Source organism: Cervus elaphus, chromosome 24 (assembly GCF_910594005.1).
Source record: "Cervus elaphus chromosome 24, mCerEla1.1, whole genome shotgun sequence".
NCBI classification, from domain to species: Eukaryota; Metazoa; Chordata; class Mammalia; order Artiodactyla; family Cervidae; genus Cervus; species Cervus elaphus.
Window position 1 is genome coordinate 64,094,333 of NC_057838.1, and position 16,502 is coordinate 64,110,834.

Below are 16,502 nucleotides of genomic sequence, written 5' to 3' on the forward strand. Positions count from 1 at the left end.
GGGGAACACATGTAAATCCATGGCTGATCCATGTCAATGTATGGCAAAAACTACTACAATATTGTAAAGTAATTAGCCTCCAACTAATAAAAATAAGTGAAAATAAAAAGGAATAAAGGTATCTCATTATATTTTAATTTGTATTTTTAATGAATACTGATGTTATATGTTTCTCTTTTCTTTGACTTTTAACCAATCTTTTTATTAATATGTGAAGTTGGTATCTAAAGGCAGCATTTATCTAATATCTTCATAACTTTGCAACTTTTCTGTAAGTTTGAAATTATTCCAAAATTAGAAGTTTATGTTTTAAAAAAGACTTAAATACTAAGAGAAAAATATTTTATATTTACTCATTTCCAGTGCTGTTCATTTCTTTGTGCAGATCTACATTCACTTCTCATATAATTTTCCTCTTGTCTGAAGTTCTTCCTTTAACTTTTTTGTAGTACAGTTCTGTTGGTGATGAATTAATTCAACTTTTGTTTGAAACCGTCTTTATTTCACCCTCAGTTTTTTGGATAATTCTTCAGGGTATAGATTCTCAGCTGAGTCTTTTTTTCATTACTCTAAATGTGTTGTTCTAGTATTTTCTCATTTGAGTTGTTTCTAATCAGAAATACCATCATTATGTTATATGCTGTGGTGTAGTTTTCTTCAGGTTACTTGTACTTGGATAACATTAAGCTTCTCAGATCTGTGGATTTATAGTTTGAATTAAACGTGAGTTTTGAGCCACTACTTCCAATTGTTTTTTCACCACTGCTTATTTTTAGGGACTCTAAATTATGTGTCCATTAGGCCGTGTCTTAAAATTATCTCATTGATGATTTTTTAATTTTTTTAAAATTCTTTTCTCAATTTCATTTTGAACACTCTATTGATGTCATCAAGTTCACTAATCATTTCTTCTGCAATGTCCCATCTACCATTACTCCTATTCCACTTTTTTATATGTTTTACATAAATTGCCTTTCCCTCCACCTCTGGATTATACCCAATGATATTGCTAATGATTTTCTGTACGTAAAATGTTTCCTATATTTTTATAGCAGTTCCCTAAATTGGCAGTTTTTTCCACATTTCATGGATTCTGAGAAGCAAGTAAGGAGGTGATATTAATAGTATCTGCATTTTACAGATAAAGTAAATGAGAAATCAAGTGAGAGTGCCAAGGTGTCCAGTGAGTAGAAATCACTGTGGTTGATCATAATCATTTATCTTTTCTTATATGATCATGTTTAATCTGGAACAATTTCCTATTTTTGAATTTGGTTGTTTTGAGTTACATAGAGATATATTACATTATAGATGGATATTAAATATATTATGTTACTATTTACCAAGTTGTAAGGATACATCAATTCCTTTATTTTTAACCCTATCTGATTACTTTGCTGACAAAGGTCTGTCTAGTCTAAGCTATGGTTTTCCAGTGGTCATGTGTGGATGTGAGAGTTGGACCATAAAGAAGGCTGAGTGCCAAAGAAGTGATGTTTTTGAACTGTAGTGTTGGAGAAGACTCTTGAGAGTCCCTTGGACTGCACTTAGATCAAACCAGTCAGTCGTAAAGGAAATCAGTCCTGAATATTCATTGGAAGGACTGATGCTGAAGCTGAAGCTCCAATACTTTGACCATCTGATTCAAAGAGCCAACTCATTAGAAAAGACCCTGATGCTGGGAAAGATTGAAGGCAGGAGAAGAAGGGGGCGACAGAGGATGAGATGGTTGGATGGCATCACCAACTCAGTGGGCATGAGTTTGAGCAGCTCCAGGAGATGGTGAAGGACGGGGAATCCTGGCATGCTGCAGTCCATGGGGTCGCAAAGAGTCGGACACGACTGAGTGACTGAACAATACCAATCTGAATTCTAGCCAGTGATTTGTTCAGAAAGTGTGCAACCAGGAAACAATGTTCTAGGTTTCTTCTGTAAATACTGATGAATACTAGTCACGTAAATGACTGAGATATTCACATAACCAAAATGAGGTACAGTAGAGCTTGATTGAGTGGGGAAATTACCTGGTACTAGGCCCATCTCTGTCATTAACTCACTTTCATGGCCACCTCCTTTCCTTATGCAGATAATAAAAGAGGAAAATCCAGTTCAATAAATATTTATCAGGGGCTTACTATGGGCGAGACATTGACACATGACATTTGATTTATACCTCACCACAGTCCAGACGTCCCATTATATAGGAGAGAGAACCAATATCAAAGAGATAAGAAGGGGCAAAAGGAGAAAAGGAAAGATTTACCCATTTGAATGCAGAGTTCCAAAGAATAGCAAGGAGAGATAAGAAAGCCTTCCTAGGTGATCAGTGCAAAGAAATAGAGGAAAACAATAGAATGGAAAAGACTAGCAATATCTTCAAGAAAATTAGAGATACCAATGGAACATTTCATGCAAATATGGGCTCAATAAAGGACAGAAATGGAATAGACCTAACAGAAGCAGAAGATATTAAGAACAGGTGGCAAGAATACACAGAACTATACAAAAAGATCTTCATGAGTCAGATAATCACAATGGTGTGATCATCCACCTAGAGCTAGACATCCTGGAATGTGAAATCAAGTGGGCCTTAGGAAGCATCACTACGAACAAAGCTAGCGGAGGTGATGAAATTCCAGTTGAGCTATTTCAAATCCTAAAAGATGATGCTGTGAAAGTGCCACACTCAATATGCCAGCAAATTTGGAAAACTCAGCAGTGGCCACGGGACTGGGAAAGGTCAGTTTTCATTCTAATCCCAAAGAAAGGGAATGCCAAAGAATGTTCAAACTACCGCACAATTACACTCATCTCACACGCTAGTAACATAATCCTCAAAATTCTCCAAGTCAGGCTTCAACAGTATGTGAACCGTGAACTTCCAGATGTTCAAGCTGGTTTTAGAAAAAGCAGAGTAACCAGAAATCAAATTGCCAACATCCGCTGGATCACTGGAAAAACAAGAGAGTTCCAGGAAAGCATCTGTTTCTACTTTATTGACTATGCCAAAGCCTTTGACTGTGTGGATCACAACAAACTGTGGAAAATTCTGAAAGAGATGGGAATACCAGACCATCTGACCTGCCTCTTGAGAAACCTGTATGCAGGTCAGGAAGCAACAGTTAGAACTGGACATGGAGCAACAGACTGGTTCCAAATAGGGAAAGGAGTATGTCAAGGCTGTATATTGTCACCCTGCTTATTTAACTTATATGCAGAGTACATCATGAGAAACACTGGGCTGGATGAAGCACAAGCTGGAATCAAGATTGCCAGGAGAAATATTAATAACTTCAGATATGCAGATGACACCACCCTTATGGCAGAAAGCAAAGAGGAACTAAAGAGCCTCTAGATGAAAGTGAAAGAGGAGAGTGAAAAAGCTGGCTTGAAACTCAGTGTTCAGAAAACTAAGATCATGGCATCTGGTCCCATCACTTCATGGCAAATAGATGGGGAAACAGTGAAAGACTTTATTTTGGGGGGGCTCCAAAATCACTGTAGATGGTGACTGCAGCCATGAAATTAAGTGTCGTTTGCTTCTTGGAAGAAAAACTATGACCAACCTAGACAGCATATTAAAAAGCAGAGATATTACTTTGCCAACAAAGGTCTGTCTAGTCAAAGCTATGGTTTTTCCATGAGTCATGTATGGATGTGAGAGTTGGACTATAAAGAGAGCTGAGTGCTGAAGAATTGATGCTTTTGAACTGTGGTGTTGGAGAAGACTCTTGAGAGTCCCTTGAACTGCAAGGAAATCCAACCAGTCCATCCTAAAGGAAATCAGTCCTGAATATTCATTGGAAGGACTGATGTTGAAGCTGAAACTCCAATACTTTGACCACCTGATGCGAAGAACTGACTCACTGGAAAAAGACTCTGATGCTGGGAAAGACTGAAGGCGGGAGGAGAAGAGGATGACAGAGGATGAGATAGTTGGGTGGCATCACCGACTCAATGGACATGAGTTTGAGTAAACTCCAGGAGTTGGTGATGGACAGCGAGGCCTGGCATGCTGCAGTCCTTGGGATCGCAAAGAGTCAGACATGACTGAGCAGCTGAACTGAACTGAACTGAAGAAAGGGCAAGGCAGGGTCATGTTCCTTTCTGTGTACAAAACCCTGCTTGCTATTAAGGAACTGGTAAAGATGAAAGAGAGTTCTTCTCCTCAGGGTGTTTTCAAAATAGCAGAAGTGAACAGATACACAGTCAGTGAGCAGGGAGGCGCCAGTTAATAAGGAGAAGAAAGCGCTGCGAGAAATGGTGCTGAAGTCAAGGGAAGCACATCAGAGTGAGAAATCACTTCTGCCTCTCATGGGTGGGTGAGGGTCAGATGCTGATTTATCTTGATAGTAGACTTTATATAACTAAGGGAGATTGTGATTTTTGATAAGCAGAGATATGAATTCTGGGTACAGGTAGCACCAGTCAGACACAGTGATGATAAAACTTGGAGTGTGTGCAGAACTCAACCAGCAGGTTGGTGTGGGTGGAACACAAGCCCTGGTGACTCAGAGTGTCCCCTCCGGACCTGCTCCATCGCTGTTAGCAGGGAGCTCCCTAGAAATGCAGGCTGTCAGGTCCCACTCCAGATGGACTGCAGTCTGCACAGGTGACTCATGTGCAGAAGGAATAAAGGGACAAGTAACACAGAAAGGTAGCTTCTGATCAGATTCATAGAAACTGCAGGATGTATTGATTAGATGAGGCCTTGGCATACGACCCAGCAATCCACTGCTGGGCATACACACTGAGGAAACCAGAATTGAAAGAGACATGTGTACCGCCATGTTCATTGCAGCAGCTGCTGCTGCTGCTAAGTCGCTTCAGTTGTGTCCGACTCTGTGCGACCCCATAGACGGCAGCCCACCAGGCTCCCCCATCCCTGGGATTCTCCAGGCAAGAATACTGGAGTGGGTTGCCATTTCCTTCTCCAATGCATGAACATAAAAAATGAAAGTGAAGTCACTCAGTCGTGTCCAACTCCTAGTGACCCCATGGACTGCAGCCTACTGGGCTCTTCCATCCATGGGATTTTCCAGGCAAGAGTACTGGAGTGGGTTGCCATTGCCTTCTCCAGTTCATTGCAGCACGTTTTACAATAGTCAGGACATGGAAGCAACCTAGGTGCCCATCAGCAGATGAATGGATGAGAAAGCTGTGGTACATATACACAATGGAGTATTACTCGGCCATTAAAAAGAACACATTTGAATCGGTTCTAACGAGGTGGATGAAACTGGAGCCCATTTTACAGAGTGAAGTAATTTAGAAAGAAAAACACCAATATAGCATATTAATGAATATATATGGAATTTAGAAAGATGGTAACGATGACCCTATATGTGAGACAGCAAAAGAGACACAGATATAAAGAACAGACTTTTGGACTCTGTGGGAGAAGGTGAGGGTGGGATGATTTGAGAGAACAGCATTGAAACATGTATATTACCATATGTGAAATAGATCACCAGTTCCAAGTTTGATGCATGAAATAGGGCACTCAAAGCTGGTACACTGAGACAACCCAGAGGGGTGGGATGGGGAGGGAGGTGGAAGGGGGGTTCGGATGGGGGACACATGTACACCCATGGCTGGTTCATGTCAGTGTATGGCAAAAACCACCACAATATTGTAAAGTAAGTCACCTCCACTTAAAATGAATAAATTGATTTAAAAAAAAAAAAGATTCGGTCTTGGAGCGAGACAGGATGTCCATGCCTGCTCTGCCTTCAGCTCCATCACTTTCCAGCTGTGGGACCTCTGGAAAAGTTACTTCAACTATATCTAAGTTACTTGTGGCCTCATAAGATTTTTTTTTTTATGTACTTAATTTTTTAGAGCTGTTTCCGGTTCACAGCAAAACCCGGGTGAAAGGACAGAGAGTTCCCATTCACCTGCTGCCCCCACACACCTTCAGCATCCTCTGTTATTGACATCCCCAACCAGATGGGGCTCTGTTATAGCTGATGAACCTACATTGACTCATCATCACCCAAAGTCCATAGTTTGCAGTAGGGTTCGCTCTTGGTGTAGTCCAGTCTAATGTGTTTAGATAAATGTGTAATAATAGGTATCCACCACTATGGTATCACCTTCACAACCCTAAAAATGTGCTGTGCCTTTTCATCTCTTCTCTCGAATCCCTGGGAACTGCTGATCTTTTACTGTCTCTAGAATTCGCCTTTTTACAGAAAGTATTATAGTTGGAATCATACAGTATATACCCTTGTCAGATTGGTTTCTTTCACTTAGTAATATGTATTTTTTAAAGCTTCTTTGCATGGCTTGATAGCTCATTTCTTTTTAATGCTGAATAATACGCTTTTAAATTGTAATTCTGGAAAAAACTCTTGAGAGTCCCTTGGACAGTAAGGAGATCAAACCAGTGACTCCTAAAGGAAATCCACCCTGAATATTCACTGAAAGGACTGATGCTGAGTCTGAAGCTCCAAATTTTGGCTACCTGATGTGAAGAGCTGCCTCATTGGAAAACACCCTAATGCTGGGAAAGATTGAAGGCAAAAAGAGAAGGGGGCGGCAGAGGATGAGATGGTTGGATAGCATCACTGACTCAACGGACATGAATTTGAGCAAACTCCAGGAGATAGCGAAGTGCAGAGGAGCCTGGCGTGCTGCATGCAGTCCATGGGGTCACAAGGAGTCTGACACAACTTAGTGACTGAACAACACAACAGCAATATTCCATTGTCTAGATGTGTCACAGTCTGTTTATCCATTCACACCCTGGAGGGTATCTTGGTTACTTCCAAGTTTGGTAATTGTGAATAAAACTGCTCCAAATATCCAGGTGCAAGTTTTTCCTTAATATGTTCTATTTAGTTTTAATATTTTTTCTTGAAGTATAGTTGATTTACAATGCTGTATTAATTTCTGCTATACAGTAAAGTGATTCAGTTCTATATATTCTTTTTTAAAAAATATTCTTTTCCAAATATTCAATATGGTTTATCATGGAACATTGAGTAGAGTCCTCTATGCTATAAAGGAGGACCTTGTTTATCCACTCTGTATATAAAAGTTTATATATACTAACTCCAGCCTTCTACTCCGTCACTCCTCCAAACCCCTCCCCCTTGACAACTGCCAGTCTATTTTCTATCCATAATTCTGTTTCTGTTTCATTGAGTGAGTGAAGTCGCTCAGTCGTGTCCGACTCTTTGCGACCCCATGGACTGTAGTCTGTCAGGCTCCTCTATCCATGGGATTTTCCAGGCAAGAGTGCTGGAGTGGATTGCCATTTCCTTCTCCAGGGGATCTTCCCAACCCAGGTATCAAACCCAGGTCTCCCGCGTTGCAGGCAGACGCTTTACCATCTTAGCCACCAGGGAAGCCCCTTCTGTTTCATAGATAGGTTCATTTGTGTTGTGTTTTAGATTCCACATATAAATGTTATCCTATAATATTTGTCTTTCTCTTTCTGACTTAACTTCGCTTAGTGTGATAATTCCTAGGTCTGTCCATGTTGCCACAAATGGCATCATTTTGTTCTTTTTATGGCTCAGTAATATTCCATTGAATATGTGTAAGACATCTTCTTTATCCATTCATCAAAACTAGTGGTAATCTGGACTCAGGCAGATCAAAGATATTATATGGAATTAAATGATCTGCTAAATGTGGTTATAATCTTGTGACTTGTCTCACAGATTACTGGCTTCTTTATTTGTTTTTCAATGCACTAGGTCTTGGTTGCTGCCTCTGGACTTTATCTAGTTGTGGGGTGTGGGGGCTACTCTCTAGTTGCGGTGCATGGCCTTTTCAGTGCAGTTTGCGTCTCTTGTTGCAGAGCACCGGCTCTGGGGCACATGGGCTTCAGTTGTTGCAGCACACTGGCTCAGTAGTTCTGATGCGTGGGCTCACTTGCTCTCCAACATGTGGAATCTTCCTGGACCAGGGATCGAACTCTTGTCTCCTGCATTCGCAGGCTGTTTCTTAACTGCTTTACCACCAGAGAAATCCATTGCTGGCTTCTGATCTTTGTTTTTGTTTTTTTTTTTTTTAATTTTTTTATTAGTTGGAGGCTAATTACTTCACAACATTTCAGTGGGTTTTGTCATACATTGATATGAATCAGCCACAGATTTACACGTATTCCCCATCCCAATCCCCCCTCCCACCTCCCTCTCCACCCGATTCCTCTGGGTCTTCCCAGTGCACCAGGCCCGAGCACTTGTCTCATGCATCCCACCTGGGCTGGTGATCTGTTTCACCATAGATAGTATACATGCTGTTCTTTTGAAACATCCCACCCTCACCTTCTCCCACAGAGTTCAAAAGTCTGTTCTGTATTTCTGTGTCTCTTTTTCTGTTTTGCATATAGGGTTATCGTTACCATCTTTCTAAATTCCATATATATGTGTTAGTATGCTGTAATGTTCTTTATCTTTATGGCTTACTTCACTCTGTATAATGGGCTCCAGTTTCATCCATCTCATTAGGACTGATTCAAATGAATTCTTTTTAACGGCTGAGTAATATTCCATGGTGTATATGTACCACAGCTTCCTTATCCATTCATCTGCTGATGGGCATCTAGGTTGCTTCCATGTCCTGGCTATTATAAACAGTGCTGCGATGAACATTGGGGTGCATGTGTCTCTTTCAGATCTGGTTTCCTCAGTGTGTATGCCCAGAAGTGGGATTGCTGGGTCATATGGCAGATCTATTTCCAGTTTTTTAAGGAATCTCCACACTGTTTTCCATAGTGGCTGTACTAGTTTGCATTCCCACCAACAGTGTAAGAGGGTTCCCTTTTCTCCACAGCATCTCCAGCATTTATTGCTTGTAGACTTTTGGATAGCAGCCATCCTGACTGGTGTGTAATGGTACCTCATTGTGGTTTTGATTTGCATTTCTCTGATAATGAGTGATGTTGAGCATCTTTTCATGTGTTTGTTAGCCATCTGTATGTCTTCTTTGGAGAAATGTCTGTTTAGTTCTCTGGCCCATTTTTTGATTGGGTCATTTATTTTTCTGGAATTGAGCTGCAGGAGTTGCTTGTATATTTTTGAGATTAATCCTTTGTCTGTTTCTTCATTTGCTATTATTTTCTCCCAATCTGAGGGCTGTCTTTTCACCTTACTTGTAGTTTCCTTTGTTGTGCAAAAGCTTTTAAGTTTCATTAGGTCCCATTTGTTTAGTTTTGCTTTTATTTCCAATATTCTGGGAGGTGGGTCATAGAGGATCTTGCTGTGATTTATGTCGGAGAGTGTTTTGCCTATGTTCTCCCCTAGGAGTTTTATAGTTTCTGGTCTTACATTTAGATCTTTAATCCATTTTAAGCCCTCTTCCTCACGCTACTCATGATTTAGAATTTGGTTATTTACATCTGTGGGTTAAATTACAATATTTTTCTATTCTTTCTGTCTGGTTCCTCCAGAAATTGGAGACCCTTGAGTTCTAAACAACCTTATCAGGTTGGCCTTTAATTAATTATTAATTATTATTATATATTATATATATTATATTATATATTATATATATTATATTATTCTATATATTATATGTAAATGTATATATATTTATATATTTTTATATATTTAATATATATTTAATTTTATATTATATATGATATATAAATATAATATATAATATTTAATATATTTAATATTAAATATAATTATATCATTAATATTGATACATTAAATATTTAATATAATCCTTATATTATTGATATTAATATATTGATTTATAATAATTATTATTATTAAATTAATAGTTTGATATTAATATATATTATTATAAAATATAATAATATATTTAATTTTATACAATATATAATATTTAATATATTTAATATTAATATATTTAATATTTAATATTAATATATTTAATATTTAGTATAATATAATATATTAATATATTAATTTTTATATTAATATATAAATTTTATATTAATATAAAATAATATTAATATAATGCATATAAATATAAATATATAATATAAATATTATATATTATTATATATTATATGTACATATATTATATATGTTTAATATATATTTAATTTATAGAATATATAAATTTAATATTATATATATTATATTATATTAATAGATTGTTATAATTATAATAATTATTATTAATTATTCATAGATATCTTGTTATCATTCAGTCACTAAGTCATGTCCAACTCTTTGAGACCCCATGGACTGCAGCATGCCAGGCTCTTCTGTCCTTCACTATCTCCTGGAGTTAGACGCTGTCTAACCCTCATCCTCTGGCACACCCTTCTCTTTTTCCCTTCAGTCTTTCCCAGCACTAAGGTCTTTTCCCAGTGAGTCAGCTCTTTACATCAGGTGGCCAAAGGATTGGAGCTTCAGCATCAGTCCTTCCAATGAATATTCATTTAGGATTTCCTGTAGGATTCACTGGTTTGATCTCCTTGCAGTCCAAGGGTCTCTCAAGAGTCTTCTCCAACACCACAGTTCAAAAGCATCAATTCTTCAGTGCTCAATCTTCTTTATAGTCTCTCACATCCATACATGACTCCTGGAAAAACTATAGCTTTGACTATGTGGACTTTTGTCAACAAAGTGATGTCTCTGCTTTTTAGTAGGCTGTCTAGATTTGTCACAACTTTTGTTACCAGGAGCAGGCATCTTTCATTTTCATGGCTGTAGTCACCATCCACAGTGATTTTAGAGGCCAAGAAAAGAAAATCTGTCACTGCTTCTACTTTTTCGCTTTCTCTTTGCCATGAAGTGATGGGACTGGATGCCATGAATCTTCGTTTTTTGAATGTTGAGTTTCAAGCCAGCTTTTTCACTCTCTTCTTTCACCCTCATCAAGAAGCTCTTTAGTTCCTCTTCACTTTCTGCCATAAGGGTGGTGTCATCTGTGTATCTGAGGTTGTTGACATTTCTCCCAGCAGTCATGATTCCAGCTTGTGATTCATCTAGCCCAGCATTTCACATGATGTACTCTGCATAGAGGTTAAATAAGCAGGATGACAATATAAAGCCTTGGTGTACTCCTTTCCCTATTTTGAACCAGTCTGTTGTTCCATGTCTAGTTCTAACTGTTGCTTCTTGACCCTCATACAGATTTCTCAGGAGGCAGGTAAGGTGGTGTGGTTTTCCCATCTCTTGTAAGAATTTTCCACAATTTATTTTGATCTACACAGTCAAAGGCTTTAGGGTATTCAATGAAGCAGAAGTGGATGTTTTTCTGGAATGAAATTGTCTAGATTTTGGGGGGGGGGACCTGAAAAAGAGATAAATTTACCCAATCTATAGATATCCCAGGCATAATCTGAAGGCAAGGAAAGCCATTGACATGGCTTTCCTGGCCTTGAGAGACCTTTAAAAAGTTCATTGTGAGAGTCCTAGTAAAAAGTTTCAGTGTAGTCAGTTTGGTTGGGCATTAATTAGTCCAATGTGGCCTGCTTTGCCTGGTAAAGCAATAAGAGCTACTCTTTTCTACTTCTCCCAAAACTCTGTCTCTGTATTCCCATTCAGCACTGGTGAAGAGAAGATGAGTTTTGGAGTCACCACCCCAGTCCTCTGCCTATTTCTCTGACAGAATCTTGCTCATGGTCTATAGTTTCAGATTCAGTCAGTTCAGTCGCTCAGTCGTGTCCGACTCTTTGCGACCCCATGAATTGCAGCACGCCAGGCCTCCCTGTCCATCACAAACTCCCGGAGTTTACTCAAACTCATGCCCATCCAGTCAGTGATGCCATCCAGCCATCTCATCCTCTGTGGTCCCCTTCTCCTCCTGCCCCCAATCCCTCCCAGCATCAGGGTCTTTTCCAATGAGTCAACTCTTTGCATGAGGTGGCCAAAGTACTGGAGTTTCAGCTTCAGCATCAGTCCTTCCAATGAACACCCAGGACTGATCTCCTTTAGGATGGACTGGTTGGATCTCTTTGCAGTCCAAGGGACTTTCAGGAGTCTTCTCCAACACCACAGTTCAAAAGCATCAATTTTTTGATGCTCAGCTTTCTTCACAGTCCAACTCTCACATCCATATCCGACCACTGGAAAAAACATAGCCTTGACTAGACGGACCTTTGTTGGCAAAGTAAGGTCTCTGCTTTTTAATATGCTATCTAGGTTGGTCATAACTTTCTTTCCAAGGAGTAAGTGTCTTTTAATTCCATGGCTGCAGTCACCATCTGCAGTGATTTTGGAGCCCCAAAAAATAAAGTCTGACACTGTTTCCACTGTCTCCCCATCTATTTCCCATGAGGTGATGGGACTAGATGCCATGATCTTAGTTTTCTGAATGTTAAGCTTTAAGCCAACTTTTTCACTCTCCTCTTTCACTTTCATCAAGAGGCTTTTTAATTCCTCTTCACTTTCTGCCATAAGGGTGGTGTCATCTGCATATCTGAGGTTATTGATATTTCTCTCGGCAATCTTGATTCCAGCTTGTGCTTCTTCCAGCCCAGCGTTTCACATGATGTACTCTGCATATAAGTTAAATAAGCAGGGTGACAATATACAGCCTTGACGTACTCCTTTTCCTATTTGGAACCAGTCTGTTGTTCCATGTCCTGTTCTACTGTTGCTTCCTAATCTGCATACAGGTTTCTCAAGAGGCAGGTCAGGTGGTCTGGTATTCCCATCTCTTTCAGAATTTTCCGCAGTTTATTGTGATCCACACAGTCGAAGGCTTTGGCATAGTCAATAAAGCAGAAATAGATGTTTTTCTGGAACTCTCTTGCTTTTTCGATGATCCAGCAGATATTGGCAATTTGATCTGTTGTTCCTCTGCCTTTTCTAAAACCAGCTTGAACATCTGGAAGTTCATGGTTCACGTATTGCTGAAGCCTGGCTTGGAGAATTTTGAGCATTAATTTACTAGCGTGTGAGATGAGTGGAATTGCGCGGTAGTTTGAGCATTCTTTGGGATTAAGTCTCTGCAAATGCGATGTCTCTGCAAAACACTTTGAACCTCGCCTACCTTCTTCTGTGCATCTCTTGAACCCAACCAGATTTCTATCCTAACCAGACTGTGACTTTGTAGACAAGGGTGTCTCACACTGTAATGTGCGAAGAAATCCCTGGGGGGACTGGTAAAAAAAAAAAAATGCTGATTCTGTAGGTTTGCAGTGGGGTGAAAGTCTGCATTTCTGATAAGCACCCAGGTCTTACCATCACACTTTAAGAGCAAGGATCCAGCACTGAATCTCAGACTACAGCACCAATAAGAAGCATGTGGAAGGTTTGTTCAACCATAGTTTCCCAATCGAACACCCCCACATGCTGAGATTCTGCAGGTCACAGGATGGTGCCTGAATATCTTCATTTCCACCAAGCTCCCAAGGTGATGCTGCTGCTGCTGGCCCACAGACCTGACCTTGAGTTAACACGAGTTCCAAGCCTTGACTAATTCTACTTTGAGACCCTTTCACTGGCAGAGAAAGAGGGCATTTGATAGGCATGTGAGAAATGAGCTGGATGGGAATCAGTACCAGCATGCATTAACCATGTAATTAGAGCTTTCAGAGCAGGTAGATGGGTCAGTGGGTGCATACATGCACATGTGACAGTCTGCAGCTTAGAACTGAGGTACAGAGGGTCATAGTCAGCCTCTTCTTTCCTCCCTGCCTTCCCACCAGGCTCAGCCCACAATGAGCCAGTACCCAGTGCTTGCAGGTACTTGGTTCAGGGAGCTGTCATGGTCTGGTTAGCAGCCCTTGGCCCCAGCTTTCCTGGGCTCAGCGGCCACACCCTGGGCTCTATACCAGCAGGAACCACCCCCAGAGATCCTTGTGGTTATGAGCAGGTTGTGGAGGGGAGGAAAGAGGCCATGAGGAGATACAGTGCTCCTCCTTTGTTCACAACCACTCAAAACCTGCCCACAGTGTCTGCTTCCTGCTGAGCAGCTCCTTGAGGCAAAATTTCAGAAAGGAGTACCCCCTCTCCTTGTCATCATAGCCCAGTCTTGCCCCAGGATGCCAGGGGGTGGGACTGTCTCCTGGTTTCACTGTAGAGAAACCATCTTTCAAGTTGCTATTTTCTCTCAAAACTGCTCTGAGCTTCCTTATTTCTAAGAACTGACGACCGGAAGAGACAGCACTTTTTTCTGTTAGTTGTCATCATGCCTGGATGAGCTCCACCATCTTGTGGTCATGAGCAGAGCTGGTCTGTGTGTGCTAGATAGAAGTGCCCTGGGTCTTGGATAAGCCACAGAGCTGTTATTAACCAGCTCTGTGGCCATCCTGACTCTGTGTTTCTTATGATTTATCCATTCAAAAATGTTTATTGGGGGACTTCCCTGGTGGCCCAGTGGTAAAGACCACCCTCCCCAAGCAGGGGGCACAGGTTCCATCCCTGGTGAGGGAACTAAGATCCCACATGCTGCACACCATGGCCAAAACAATGCTTACTGAGCACCTGCTGTGTGGGGCTACAGCAGTGAACAAAACAGGGGACATTCCTCAGGAAGCTGGCATTACATTGAGAGAAACAGTGGATAATAACTACGTATTAAATATATGTAACCCAGGTTAGTTCAGTTCAGTCGCTCGGTCATGTCCAACTCTTTGCAACCCCATGAATCACAGCACGCCAGGTCTCCCTGTCCATCACAAACGCCTGGAGTTTATTCAAACTCATGCCCATCGAGTCGGTAATGCCATCCAGCCATCTCATCCTCTGTCGTCCCCTTCTCCTCCTGCCCCCAGTCCCTCCCAGCATCAGGGCCTTTTCCAATGAGTCAACTCTTTGCATCAGGTGGCCAAGGTATTGGAGTTTTCAGCTTAAGCATCAGTCCTTCCAATGAACACCCAGGACTGATCTCCTTTAGGATGGACTGCTTGGATCTCCTTGTAGGCCGAAGGACTCTCAAGAGTCTTCTCCAACACCACAGTTCAAAAGCATCAATTTTTTGATGCTCAGCTTTCTTCACAGTTCAACTCTCACATCCAAACATGACCACTGGAAAAACCATAGCTTTGACTAGACGGAACTTTGTTGGCAAAATAATGTCTCTGCTTTTTAATATGCTATCTAGGTTGGGCATAACTTTCCTTCCAAGGAGTAAGCGTCTTTTAATTTCATGGCTGCAGTCACCATCTGCAGTGATTTGGAGTCCAAAAAAATGAAGTCTGACACTGCTTCCACTGTTTCCCCCATGAAGTGATGGGACCAGATGCCATGATCTTAGTTTTCTGAATGTTAAGCTTTAAGCCAACTTTTTCACTCTCCTCTTTCACTTTCATCAAGAGGCTTTTTAGTTCCTCTTCACTTTCTGCCATAAGGGTGGTGTCATCTGCATATCTGAGGTTATTGATATTTCTCCTGGCAATCTTGATTCCAGCTTGTGCTTCTTCCAGCCCAGCGTTTCACATGATGTACTCTGCATATAAGTTAAATAAGCAGGGTGACAATATACAGCCTTGATGTAACCCAGGTAGTAATAAGTAAATCTGAGAAGGGGATCATTGATTTCTGAGGTGGGGGAAGAGGAGAATCAATGTTAATAAAATGGTTAGAGAACACCTCCTGAGAAAGTAATGCACGCGTGTAGAAATGGAGGTGAGGGAGCAGGCCTTCCAGGCATGTCGGGGAGGGGCATCTTGGCAGCAGAAACAGCACGTGTAAAGGCCCTGAGGTGGGAAGGTACCTGGTGTGTTCAGGGGTATCCTGGGAGCTAGTTTGGCTGGAACAGAGTGAGCAAAGGAGAGACTAATAGGAAATGAAGTCAGAGCGGGGAGGAGGGCAGATGGTGAACCACCTTCCAGGCCAATGTAAGGACTTGGAAGAGCTGTGCCTGACCTGAAGTAACCCTTGAGGAATCATTCCAGCTGCTGTATTGGAAAGAGACAGTGGTCTTGGTTGGTTTGGATCAAAGTGGGGCCAGTGGATGAAGTAAGAAGGTATTAGAGTCTTTATATATTTGAAGATGGAGTCAACAACTTCTGCATAAAGATCACAGGTCAGGTTCAAAAAAGTAAACTCAAGTGTTACTCCAAGGTTTTGGTAGTTTCCGTGGAAAGAATGGAGCTGTCATTTACCTCTAGATATGGATGACGGTGACAAAATTTGGGGAAAAGATCAGGAGTTTGATTTGAAATGCTTTTGAGAAACCCAAGTGGAGGCACTGAGCAGAGTGTTGGGTATGAGCCTGGATTTGAGGGGGTGGGGTGGTCTGGAGATGTACATTAGGGTGTCCTCAGCGTGAACATGATGTTTGGACCCACGAGAGAGAATGGTGCCACCAAAGGTGTGAGTGTAGATCGGAAAGAGGGAAGGATTCAAGGACCATGCCTGGGGCATGCCAAGGTTAGGAAGTTGGAATATTGAGCAGAAAGCAGTGGGTATGGAGAAGGAGCTGCCTGTGAATCATGAAAAAACCTGGGAAAAACTGTGTCCTGCATCCACAGAGGAAGAGTATCAAGAAGAGGGAACAACCATGGTGTCAAATGTGCTGATCAGTCAGGTCCAACGAGGCTTGAGAACTGACCATTGCATTTGGCCACCTGGAGGTCACTGGAGAACCTCCCAAAATCAGTGGTGGCTAGGGGA

The 16,502-nt window shown here is 41.0% G+C and overlaps 1 protein-coding gene across 1 annotated transcript in view; it reads left to right on the forward strand.

Annotated features, from left to right (window-relative positions):
* The window catches only part of XCR1 (X-C motif chemokine receptor 1), a 315,914-nt gene that overhangs the window by 163,358 nt on the left and 136,054 nt on the right, over positions 1–16,502 (forward strand). The gene's annotated exons all lie outside the window — the stretch shown is intronic.